The sequence below is a fragment of the Polypterus senegalus genome, chromosome 1 (genome assembly GCF_016835505.1).
Source record: "Polypterus senegalus isolate Bchr_013 chromosome 1, ASM1683550v1, whole genome shotgun sequence".
NCBI lineage: Eukaryota > Metazoa > Chordata > Cladistia > Polypteriformes > Polypteridae > Polypterus > Polypterus senegalus.
Window position 1 is genome coordinate 254,245,498 of NC_053154.1, and position 12,788 is coordinate 254,258,285.

The 12,788-nt window shown below is 42.0% G+C and overlaps 1 protein-coding gene across 7 annotated transcripts in view; it reads right to left on the minus strand.

Moving 5' to 3' along the window:
- The window catches only part of plce1 (phospholipase C, epsilon 1), a 310,281-nt gene extending 307,819 nt beyond the window's left edge, over positions 1–2,462 (minus strand). For 6 of the 7 annotated variants that reach the window (XM_039772108.1, XM_039772100.1, XM_039772116.1 and 3 more), the window contains exon 1: positions 2,331–2,462. The gene's annotated coding sequence lies outside the window, so the exon portion shown is untranslated. The remainder of the gene's footprint in view (positions 1–2,330) is intronic. The other variant, XM_039772148.1, reaches the window with a different exon arrangement.
- Between the last annotated feature and the right edge of the window lie 10,326 nt (positions 2,463–12,788).

Here is a 12,788-nt window from a genome sequence, read left to right on the forward strand (position 1 = left end):
ATATTCAGATCTCTTCACTTTCTGCACACTTTGTGTTGCAGATTTAATTTTAAATGGATTAATTTGCCATTTAATCTACTCACACTGACAATGACAAAGTGAAAACAACTTTTTAGCTCTGTTAGAATGGATTGGAAGTGTCTATAAACTGCCATCTTTTGGTCTCTCTAATAGATGTACTGTAGTTTAAGTCTGGACTTTGTCTGGGCCATTCGAAGGACTGCCAGACAACTATTGCACTGTCTTGGCTGTATGATTCAGGTCATTTTCGTGCTGTAAACCATCTCCCCAGTCTGAGTCATGTGAACACAGGAGCAGATTTTATTCAACGATCTGTCTATAGATTGCAGAAGTCATTCGTTGCTCAATTCTCACAAATCCTTCTGTCTCTGCCACACACCACCATGCTTCACCATATGTATGATGTTAGGCAAGCAATGAGCAGTGTCTGGTCTTTGTCAGATATACAGTAGTGCTTGAAGTTCCACCCAAAAAGTTTCATTTTTGTTCATCATACCAAAGAGCCATGTTCCTTGTGCTATCAGATTCCTTAAAATTCCATTTGACAAGAATGGCTGCTGTCTAATCACGCTACTAAAAACTCCTAATTGGTGTAGGGCTGTTGAGATGGTTATCTTTCTGACAGGTATCTCCCATCTCAGCAGAGGATTTCCAAAGCTCTGTTAGAGTGACTGTTGGGTTCTTGGTCATCTCACTGACCTAAGCTCTTCTTGCCAGGTTGCTAGGTTTTGCCAGACAGCCAACTCTAGGAACAGTCATTCCATTTCACAATTATTGAAGCCACCTTGCTCATGGGAACAGGAAAAGCTTTTGAAATGGTTTTATACTTGTGCGTTGATCAATGCCTCATCACAATTTTCTCAGGGAAGTCTACAAAGAGTTTCTCAAATTTCATGGCTTGGCTTTTTGTCCTCATATGCAGTGTGAACTGTGGGACCTTATAAACACAGCTGTATGTCTCTCTAAACAATATCCTATCAATTCAGTTTGCCACAGGTGGACTCCAATCAAGTTCTAGATGGATCTGAAGGATAATCAAAGCAAACAGGATGTACCTGACTACAATGTGGAGTGCCACAGCAAAGGGACTTAATAATTATATGAATGAGAGATTTCAGTTTTTGAATTTTCATACACTTGCAAACCTTTCTGGAAAAATTACTTCACTTTGTCATTATGGATTATTGTATGTAGACTGATGGTCAAAAATGGCAAATTTATCAAATTAAAATGAAGTATAAAGTGTACAGAAATTGAATGGGTCTTAATAGTTTCTGAATCGATGGTGTTAGTGGGTAACTACTATATATACAGGTGTATACACACACACATACATACATACTGTATATATATACACAATATATAATCACACACATACCTAAATATATATGTGTGTGTGTTGTGTGTGCGTGGTTTCCATTTTTCCCCCTGAGTGTTTGAAAGGTGCTAAGCAAGAACAAAGCACTTTATAGTAAATACTGTAATTTAACAAGTGAACCGACAAGGCGAATAATTTGCACAGAAAAGACCAGGCAAGGTCTGTGACCCTGTCCATTCTGGATATCCTGGCCGTTTATTTGCACTTCTAAGCAGCAGCTCATTCACCATCGACACTATTGTTGTACAATGAAAGGACGATACAACGTCACCGGCTGTGAACTCAGTGAACAGATCAGTATCCTCCTGTAAGAGCAGGAAATAAAACTCCTGCTTATTTGCTCATCTTCTCCCCACCTATCTTCCTGACAAATGCACTCTGAGCCGGCTTTTGCCGATGCTGTCCCAAATTGTCATATTGCTCACCACTTGCAGGTGAACATATTACCGGGGATATTCTGTATGCGTGCGCATCGGACGTTCAAATGTACACACTCAGGTCTCCTTTACAAATGAATTGCTCTCATATTAAAGCTAAACATATATTATGATACGTTTAACTGTGACAGAACACAAAGCCTACCGAGGGACTTTTCCCAATAACTAGTCATCCAGGGAGACTTGGGCGCGAATATTCCTGCTTCTGCACACCAGCATCTATAAACTAATAGAACACAAAATGTTTAAACGCGTGCAGTTTTTATCTCGCTGAAAACAACGTTTTCCATGTGTCTGCACAGAATGCACACTTTTACTATACACTCTATACGTCTTCTGTTTGAAGTTACCCACAGAACTATCCGCTTGAGTGCACTACAATGAGTTTACTTTTCCCTCGCCTTGCCACAACTGCATACAAACGACTGCAGCTCCGCGAAGTTTGTGCCATTATTTTGTTTCGCTCGTTACTGGGCTTTTACCCGTCTACTTACCAAGCAAGAAGGGAGCAAGGGAGCGGGCTGGTGTGAGGTGAGCCCGTACGTGCAGCCGCTAGCCAGAGTCTGTGCCGTGCGCCTCGCGTTTCGCGCTGCGCTCTGCTCAACTGCTTCAGTAGTTGAGGAGGCAGAGTGCTGATCAGCCCATCAGCCCTTGTCCGTGTGTGTACGCGCGCGCGCGCACCCGACCCCTGGCGGCTCTCTACAGATAAGTTGGGAATTGCGCCCGCGCGACTCTCTGTGTCACCGCTTTGGAATGCGCGAGTTCCCGAAAGTGCTGCTCGAGTTGAGCACTGCGCTGCACTCCCGGCACTCAGCACTTCCACAGGATTCATTTTTGCCGCGGAGATTTCAACAGCCACTGCACACAAGGTGCCGCATTTACACCCTTCTTTCCCTTTCTCGTTGAAACCATGCACTCAGTCATGTCAGACAAAGGACCCGATTGAGCCTTTTTGCTTCAGAAGTGCAGCCTCTGCTTTCTGTGAGTTTGCCAACAGACCTCCCCAGATACAGAAAGGCTTCAGTTAGAAAAATCCCCAGATTATGGAAGCGGTAGGAAGGGGTTCGTCAGATGGAAAATATGAAATGTGCGCTTACAGCACTGAAGTAATAGACCTTGCATGCTTGCACGAAATCATACATAACACACTGGACTGATTTTCGGTGCCCAGTGCACTTCCCTTTCCCCATCTGTGATAGTCCATAGGGAAATGGCGCACGGCAGACTGAAATAATTAATACTGGCAAGTAATTTTTGATATACTGTACTGAGAATGGGGCAGAATAACCGGACACATCTGGACTTGACTGGCAAGATGTGACTGTCTACTACAAACATATGGCTAAAGCAGTCACACCACAGTCTAGCAACATACAACTGGAAAAAAAAGGAAAGCAAAGCATTTCTAATAATTTAACATAAAGAAATTGTAATGTATTCATCAGTATAACAAACAGAAAAACATGAATGTAAACCTACTGATCCAAATGATTCCTTTTTACCTTTTTGCTGGATTTTTGAATTTGCTTGTCCATAAATTTTTAGTGTTGCTTTTTGGGGTGTTTTTATTTTCGCAGTTACTGCATCCATCAAATATCAACTTATCTCATCTCACTTTCTCACACTGTTTTTCCATGTAAGTATTTTCCATGCCAGCCAATAGATATAACCCTTGCCCTCAGCAGGTGGAGCCACCTGAAAGGCATCTTTCAACATGTTCAAACCACTTCAGCTGGCTCCTCTCATTCCAGAGGATCGGTAATTCTACTGTGTGGCTTATACAAATTGCTGAGCTTCTAACCCTTTCACAAAGTGTCAGTCCAGTGGTCCTGTGGAGCAACCTTGTTTCTGCTCCCTCACTAGTCAGGTCATGACAACAGGTGAGGACAGGGATGTAGATCAACCGGTAAACTGAATATTTTGTTCTTAGACCCAGCTCCTGCTTTACCATCATGGACCATTACTGCTCCCACAAAATTGCTGCTGCTGCTCCAATTCACCTGTTAATCTAAGTTTCCTTTTTCCACCACACATGTAAACAATCCTAAGATACTAGTACACATCAAATATGAGCAGTTACCTCTGACTCACTTGGAGAAAGCTATCCATTCTTTTCCAAATGAGAACTATGATCTCAGACTTGACCTCAGACTTAGAGATGCTGATCCTCATCCCTGCCACTTCATACTCTGCAGCTAATCGTTAAAGTTAGAAGAGGCAAAGAGGCCAACATCTGCATAAGGCAACAATGCTACAAATAGACTCTCCAACTGGACAGCCTTACAGGAGTGGTAACAAGACATAACTTTAACATTCCCACAGTGAATGAATTTGGCTTAATGACAAGTATATGATCAAAGTTCTCACTGCAAACATATAGGGAATGAATAGTATGCAAGCACTGCTATTACTCCATATTCTGGCAGCACTTTCCACAACACATGCTGAAGAAGACAGTCATAGACTGTTTCGAAATCTACAAAATACATCCCTTTGTAGTTGAAACACAACCTCCGCAACCTGTCTTAATTATGGAGACCACTACACTAGCCTACCAGGTCAAGCGTACTTTATCTGTTTTTCATATGACATTGAATGGATGATTTCTCCAAAGCACCTCTCCATCCATGCTTAATACAGTCTGGACAAGGTTACATTTTAACCTTCTGAGGTGTTAAACAGTTTGTTAGAAAAGCCTTAATGCCATCCACAATTCTCTCTCCATAGCCTCTCTAAATTCCTCTTAGACTCTAGCTTTTGCTTCGACAATCACTTTTTCAGCAGTCCGCTTAGCCTTTCAGTACCTCTCAACCAAGTCCATGACTTGCACAGAAATCCAAAACAATAATCTACTGTTCTGGGTCAGATTTCAGAAGCTGTTCCTCCCAATCATAGACCTATGGGTGTCTCTGTCATTCCAGATGTGAGCATTGAAGCCGCCCAGTCATCTAGGAAGGCTGAATAGTGGGAAACATCTCTTAGGTGCATATGCAAAAACTTCTTCTGTGCAACTCATAGCCGCTTTAAGGCAAACCCTTTCATACACTTTAGAAAAGCCCAATTCTACATCCTCTAGCCTGGGGCATTTGAGTATGTCCACATCACCCAAGATCTTTCACATATTGGAACTCCAGAAAAGGAGATAGACCACCCCCAGTTAAGTCGTTTGGTTCCAGAAACCAAATAATGCATGGAGATGACACCAACTATATCTAGCTGGTATTTTTACACTTTCCAAAACAGCTCAGGCTTCTTCCCTGTCAGAGAGGTAATGTTCCAAATTCCCAAAGTCGATCTCCATTGACAGTGTCTAATCCATCTAAATCATTCCCACCAGTGTCTGCCACCAAACTAGCATTGGAATCGACCCTCATCCTTTGTCTTGCAGGTGGCGAGCCTACAAGATAGTTTTAAATATCTGTTTTGGGCTGAGCCATTATATGCAGGATAGGCGCTTGATGAGCAATGCCACCTCTAGGCCTGGCTACAGTGTTGGGTGCTAATAAACCTATTCCAGGCAGAGTATACTGTTTATGAATATTTACCATCATGAGGGTCATTGTGAACTATTTTTTGTCTGATCTTTCAGTCCAAACCTATTTATCAAGTGAAACCCTACCAAGAGTGCAAAGCTCCAGACAACCAAACTCAGAGCACCTGCAAAGTACAAAAGCAGCGCCACAAAGGCAAGGCAACAGTCCAGGGAAAGGATAATCAAACCTGTTTAATCCATTTTAGGAACCAGCTCTGAATGGGGCACAAGTCCATCTTCTCTCTCCCTCTTACTCTCTCTCTCTCTCTCTTTATAGAGATACATATATACTAGCCAACCCGCGGCGTACCATACGCCGCAAAATCAGGCCGGTTTTTTAATGATTTTTAAGCACAGGGAGAAAATTAACATTTGAAAAATCGGTAATGTAATAAATCAGCAAGAAAAGCAACATTGTAACAATGCACGGAACGAACCATCACACAATCGTCCGTGACTGAAAACTGGCGGATCGCCATCGCGCCTTCTCCTGCCAGACGGAGGGATGTGGGGTGCACAGCGCTCAGTCGCGGAGTGTGAAACGGGAGGAGAGGAGAAGAACGTCCATTCAGCTCCCTCCATCATGCTAGCCTGGTGATTTCTCGTTCAGTATGCACTGCCCGCTCATGTGCCCACCTCCAACTCGTCACTTGAGTCGTTGTTGTCTTAACACAGTCCAGATGCACCTGTGACTCACGTAGACGTTTCATTGCTCTGTGCGGTTTTGGCTGCTTTTCTATATATAATCCACCAAGACACCCGACCACGGTAGTAGCGAGGTGGGAGTGGGGTGTGTACAAAGGGTTGGGACGTAACCAGTGGGAGAGTATGAGTCGCACTTAGTGGGAATTCCACGGTTAGCAGCCCGAATGGGGTTCAACGGCTTTCCCACGCCTCTCTGCGCCGGGTAGACACACGCTCAATGGAAAGACACGGTTGTCTAAAACGGGTTGGTGTGAGAATACAACAGAAAGTGAATGAAAAGATGGAACTCTGAGAGAGCAAAATGCAACACAATAGTGAACCCGCGGCATAACAAACGCTGCATAATTATTTATTGATGGTTGAACACTTCTGGAAAGACACAGTTGTCTAAAAAAGAAGGGTTTGAGGATACAACAGAAAGTGAATGAAAAGATGGAACTCTGGAGAAAGCAACATATAATTGTCCGTGAGTGAAGAAGATGCAAGTTTCTCGCGGATGCGAATTGCTGTATGTAGCATGTAAAACAGTTTGCTATGGTGCACGAGGTCGTGCGTGCGTCATAACCGAAAACTCGGTTTTTAAAGACTGCTTACTTCATTGTGTTTTAACCTCAGTTGTAAAGGATTGTTTTAAGGATCCCATGGGATACCCCTCGCAAACCGTTTTACATGCTGCATATGGCGACTCACCTCTGCGAGAAACATGCCTCTATGAACAGTCAAGGTGGCTCAGAGGTACATGAGGCCTCTACGACAGACGGATATAAATGACGCCGTTCTTTCTGTGTCGTCGCGTCCAAATTGGTGGCCATGGCTCTGTGAGTTGTCGTCATATCCAATGGTCTTGGAGTTGGTGGGTGTGGCTCCTTCCTGCGTGCGCCATAGGTGTCTTACTTGTCGGCGGCTTAGTGAATCCACGCCCCTACAGGCGTGTTTTCCATGGGTGTCTTGCCTTAGTGAATTATATATATAGATATTAGGGGTGCTCCGGTCAGGTTTTTAAGGCAGATACCGATCACTGACTTCATGTTAATTGATCAGCCATTACCGATTGCAAGTATTTTTCCTTATCCCTTAATAAACCTTTTACATTAATCTTCTGCATAACCACACAAATATAATTTTTATATCCTGCATTAAAGTGTACTTTTAAAATTAAACTATAGAACACGGGTTTTTTAATAAACAATCAATTAATTGATATTGGCAATTAAAGACTACTTAAATGTATATATATTCACATATACATTTTAATCATTTTAAATCATTAATTGACTACAGCTTCTTGCTGTTAAAATATACTTTACTATATTTAAACAGGTGTGTTTTTTTCTTCAATGCATTAACTAGACATTTGTAATTGTTGAGGTGTAATTATAAAATATGGATTACCATGTTAATTATGTAATACTTGTTTCTTACCAAAGCTTATGCTGTATGACACAAAGCAACACAGTACAAATCTTTATTAAAAAAAAACAATTTTTTACTAAGCAGCAATTTCAAATTCATCTTTATCTTTTCTTTTTCCACTTAAAAGTGTAAGCTGCTGCATTTTAAACAAGCACACTGTCCAAACTCATGTGGTGTCTGTTTTAATTTAAAGGACAAAATGAAGTTCTGAATTCTTTCAAGTAGCTTTTCTTGCCGTTTGTCTAGTTGCACAGGACGACTTCTCTGATTACTGTTTTTTTCAGTTTATTACTCTGCTTTCTTTAAATGCTAATATATCAATCACTTCTCGTTCACTGATAAAATAAGCTTCCACTTGTTGGTCTTTGTTTACACTGCAGGAAGTTTACTGCAAAAGAACAAAAAAATGTGTGCTGGCTCACCTACCATAATACCTTGAGTAAAGGAGCACTAAAACTAAATTATAATAAAGGTTAGAAAAGCAGGGGCTGAAAATATAATTTTTTGCAATCAGCATTTTCACTAATCACCAATCGAGTATTTTTTAAGTGAAAATCTGACAATTTCGATCAGCAGCCAATCAATTGGAGTATCCCCAAAATTCATCCATCCATCCATCCATCCATTTTCCAACCCGCTGAATCCGAACACAGGGTCATGGGGGTCTGCTGGAGCCAATCCCAGCCAACACAGGGCATAAGGCAGGAACCAATCCTAGGCAGGGTGCCAACCCACCACAGATCCCCAAAATTCATTTTTTCAATTAATGTGGCATGTATAACGAGTTAAAAATATTGTCACACCCAGGGCCAGCAACCAGGCAAACACCGCAGGCAGTACTTTGGTCACAAAAAAAAACAGTTTACTTGTACACCTTAGCCATGTTTCTGTTTTCTCCCTCTCTCCTGTGAAAAAACCCAATGAAAACTTGACACTTTAGCTAAATCTGAGTAAAATATAAATATCAAACAAGTAGTTCTTCTTCTTCTTTTTTCCGCCGCTCCTGTTATGGGTTGCCACTGCAGATCACCTTCTTCCATATCTTTCTGTCCTCTGCATCTTGTTCTGTTACACCCATCACCTGCATGTCCTCTCTCACCACATCTATAAACCTTCTCTTAGGCCTTCCTCTTTTTCTCTTGCCTGGCAGCTCTATCCTTAGCATCCTTCTCCCAATATACCCAGCATCTCTCCTCTGCACATGTCCAAACCAATGCAATTTCACCTCTCTGACTTTGTCTCCTAACCATCCAACTTGAGCTGACCCTCTAATGTACTCATTTCTAATCCTATCCATCCTTGTTACATCCAATGCAAATCTTAGCATCTTTAACTCTGGTACTTTCAGCTCTTTCTCCTGCTTTCTGATCAGTGCCACCGTCTCCAACCCATATAACATAGTTGGTCTCACTACCATCCTGTATACCTTCCCTTTCACTCTTGCTGATACCCGTCTGTCACAAATCACTCCTGACACTCTTCTCCACCCATTCCACCCTGCCTGCACCCTCTTTTTCACCTCTTTTCCACAATCCCCATTACTCTGTACTGTTGATCCCTAGTATTTAAACTCATCCACCTCCGCCAACTCTACCCCCTGCATCATCACCATTCCACTGACCTCCCTCTCATTTACACACATGTATTCTGTCTTGTTCCTACTAACCTCCATTCCTCTCATCTCAAGAGCATATCTCCACCTATCCAGGGTTTCTTCAACATGCTCCCTCCACTTGTTACAGAGCACAAGGTCATCAGCAAACATCATAGTCCATGGGGACTCCTATCTAATCTCATCTGTTAACCTGTCCATCACCATTGCAAATAAGAAAGGGCTCAGAGCCGATCCCTGATGTAATCCCACCTCCACCTTGAATGCATCCGTCACTCCTACCGCAGACCTCACCACAGTCATAATTCCCTTGTACATATCTTGTACCACTTTTTTATACTTCTCTGCCACTCCCGACTTCCTCATACAATACAACAACTCCTCTCAAGGCACCCTGTCATATGCAACATTTTGTGCAATCTATGCCACAATGAATTGTTGCCATTTTGAGAGTATTGGTATAGTGTTCTTAATAATTTGCACAGTGAGTGTATGTTGCCTTATGATAGCATTATGTGCCCCGCTAAAAGTTGTTGCCACCTATTGTGTTCCCTGTATGGTCTCACTTCCTTTTGGGCCATAGGGCCATGTACAGTCGATTCCTGTTAATCGGACCACATCGGGATACAATCATTTTGGTCCTAATAACCGGCTGGTCCGATTACACGAACATGCCCTATACATGTGCAACCAAGACTGGACGTGCTATAAGTAACATATTAAAATATCATTATGACTTTTATTGTGCTGCACACGCGTATGACGAACGTACAAACAAGAACTACATAGATGTACATGTACGACTGCTTACAACTTTGTTCATTGAAAAAAAAATCTACAAATTCTTCGAAACGATCTACATGACACTCAGCATGCAAAGCACAATAAAAAAGGTTACATTACCAAATTCCAGTCACCGTTTGAAGAACTTGTCTAGTGTGATCTGAAGCATTCTATTGACGCATTGTACTTGTTTACGCTCAACTTCATTTCGCTGGCTACTGGGCGATCTGTTTTAGGAAAGAAAGGGCAGGCATGTTCACCCCCACTGGTTTGCACTTGGTACAAATTTTCCGACTTCCTGACCTTGGATAAAAGCATAAATTCTCCTGGGGAGCCCAGGGATCCACCCGATGTTGCTGACTCGCTTTACATCCGCTTTCCGCGGGCGACTTGTGGCTTCTTTTTCTTATTGTCTGTCACGTTCTTTGGTCCGATTAAACAAAATTTTGGTCCAAATAAGCGAACAATATTAGGCTTATGTAATATGATCTGTTTCAGTTCTTTAGGATTCAGTCCGAATAAGCGGCTGGTCCGACTAACCGGTGGTCCAATTAACCGGAATCGACTGTATCTCCATCCACTCTTGGGTAATTTTTCCCCTTGCATCCAAGCCACCTGTCCCTCATGCTTGTGTTCTTAGCAACAATGGCATCTGCAGGAGCTCTCCTGCTATAAGCGTGACTCTCTCTCTCTCTTTCTGATGTCTAGAGGATTTTGATGGGGCCTAGATGTGCTCTGTGCCATCTGGGTTGTATTTTCACCTCTGACAATCATTCAAAAGGGCACCCATCACAAAATGTATTCACTGCGTCTATTGTACAGTACTGTATGTAAAAGTTTATTCCCAATTTGTAAGTATTAATCTGTCACTCAGGCTAAAGGAATATTTGTTTAAGCCAATTGACACAGCTACATACTTACCTTTCAACTAGGAGTGGAGTGGAGTGTATAACACAAGTTCTGCACTGTATACTGTATATTTACTCCTAAATCATTGCTTCCATTTGGCCAATGTGGCTGGCATTCTTTGTCTTGCAAGTCGAATAGCTGCATTTTATACATCACTCACACAAGTTTGTGCTCTTTCTCACTCAAGCACTCACAAATGGGATAAAAAAGAGCAAGATGTATAAGTGCAAACAGCAAAGAGGTAGTGAGAGTCACAAGGCACCCATTAGGGTGACATGAACAACTTGCAATATACTATTTGACAACATGTCAATACACAGAGGGTGAGGCATGTATAGAAATCAGATGTGCAAATATGCAATTTTAGCCCAAATTAAATCTTGTCATGCAAATTAGCAATAGACTTGGGCAGACCGCCAGTGACACTAAGCTGACTATGTCATTGCTGGCACAATAAAAAAGCTCCATTATCCACCACTGAGGTATTGTTCTGTTTTGGAATATGATATGTGTTTTAATGCAAAATCATTTTTCACCTCTCCAGTCATGAGGCATGAGTGTCACCAATCATTTGCCATTTCACATTCATCCCTCATGACTTTTTATTTGTCACTTTTCACTCATTCCTAGCACTATACATACTGGCCAAACATTTCTTGCTATTGTACAAGAAAAAGTGAGTAACAGTCATAGACAAGATGGTGGCATGACTCATCCAGTACTTTAAGCTTGTAAAGATAGTGAAACTAGAATTAGGAAATGGGAAGAAACAATCTCAGAGAGGATGAAATTGGTGGAAGGCGGGAGTGGGTGTGTAAAAGGGTGAGGCTCAAAGGTGACTCAGTTAAGTCAGTACTGAATGTGAGATTGTGTGAAGCTTTCTTCGGAACAGGTTTCTCTTCTGTTTTATTATAATCTTTCAGTGACATGTACAGTACTGTAAATACAAGTAGAGCTTTTTGGAACTGGTGTATCATCCATCCATCCATTATCCAACCCACTTTATCCTAACTACAGGGTCACAGGGGTCTGCTGGAGCCAATCCCAGCCAACAAAGGGCACAAGGCAGGAAACAAACCCCGGGCAGGGCGCCAACCCACCACAGCCGGTGTATCAAGTGTTATTTTTATGTATAAAAAGTTGTGCATATAAATCAATTCTATTTATCATTTAATATATATATATATATATATATAAAATGCAGATTACAGTTTCAAAAGCCTAATTTAGTTCCCCTCTACATTTAACACGTTAAATAACTAAGATTTTAGTGCTCAGTATCTGAAGTGTTTATCTGATAAATAAGCTATAAATTCAGATCATGTTAAATGCATGAGCCGTATTTACAGTGTTTTGATGCTTTCTTAAATTCAGCAAACCATGAACATGCTGCCCTAGTAGTATTAAGAATTTCCATTAATTTGGCACAACCTGTCATCATTAATCCATCAATTATTCAACCCGTTAAATCCTAACTACAGGGTCACGAGGGTCTGCTGGAGCCAATCCCAGCCAACACAGGGCGCAAAGCAGAAAACAAACCCCGGGCAGGGCGCGCACACACCAAGCACACACTAGGGACAATTTAGGATCACCAGTGCACCAAACCTGCATGTCTTAGGACTGTGGGAAGAAACAGGAGGACCCGGAGGAAACCCACGCAGATACAGAGAGAACATGCAAACTCCACGCAGGAAGGACCTGGGAAGTGAACCCGGGTCTCCTAACTGTGAGGCAGCAGCGCTACCCACTGTGCCACTGTGCTGCCACCTGTCATCATGCTATCCCCAATAAATTGTTTATTTCTGAACTATTTTACCTCTTTGCTTCGGTTAAATTGGTTCTGTGTTCCTCCATTTTAAATAAATAATAGTAAATCCAGTCATTATCATAACCCACTTATCCATGGCAGGGTCACGTGCAGGCTGAAGCCTATCCAAGCAAGCATGGGACACAAGGTAGGAACAATCCGAGTCTATTTAGGAGTGAACACTCACA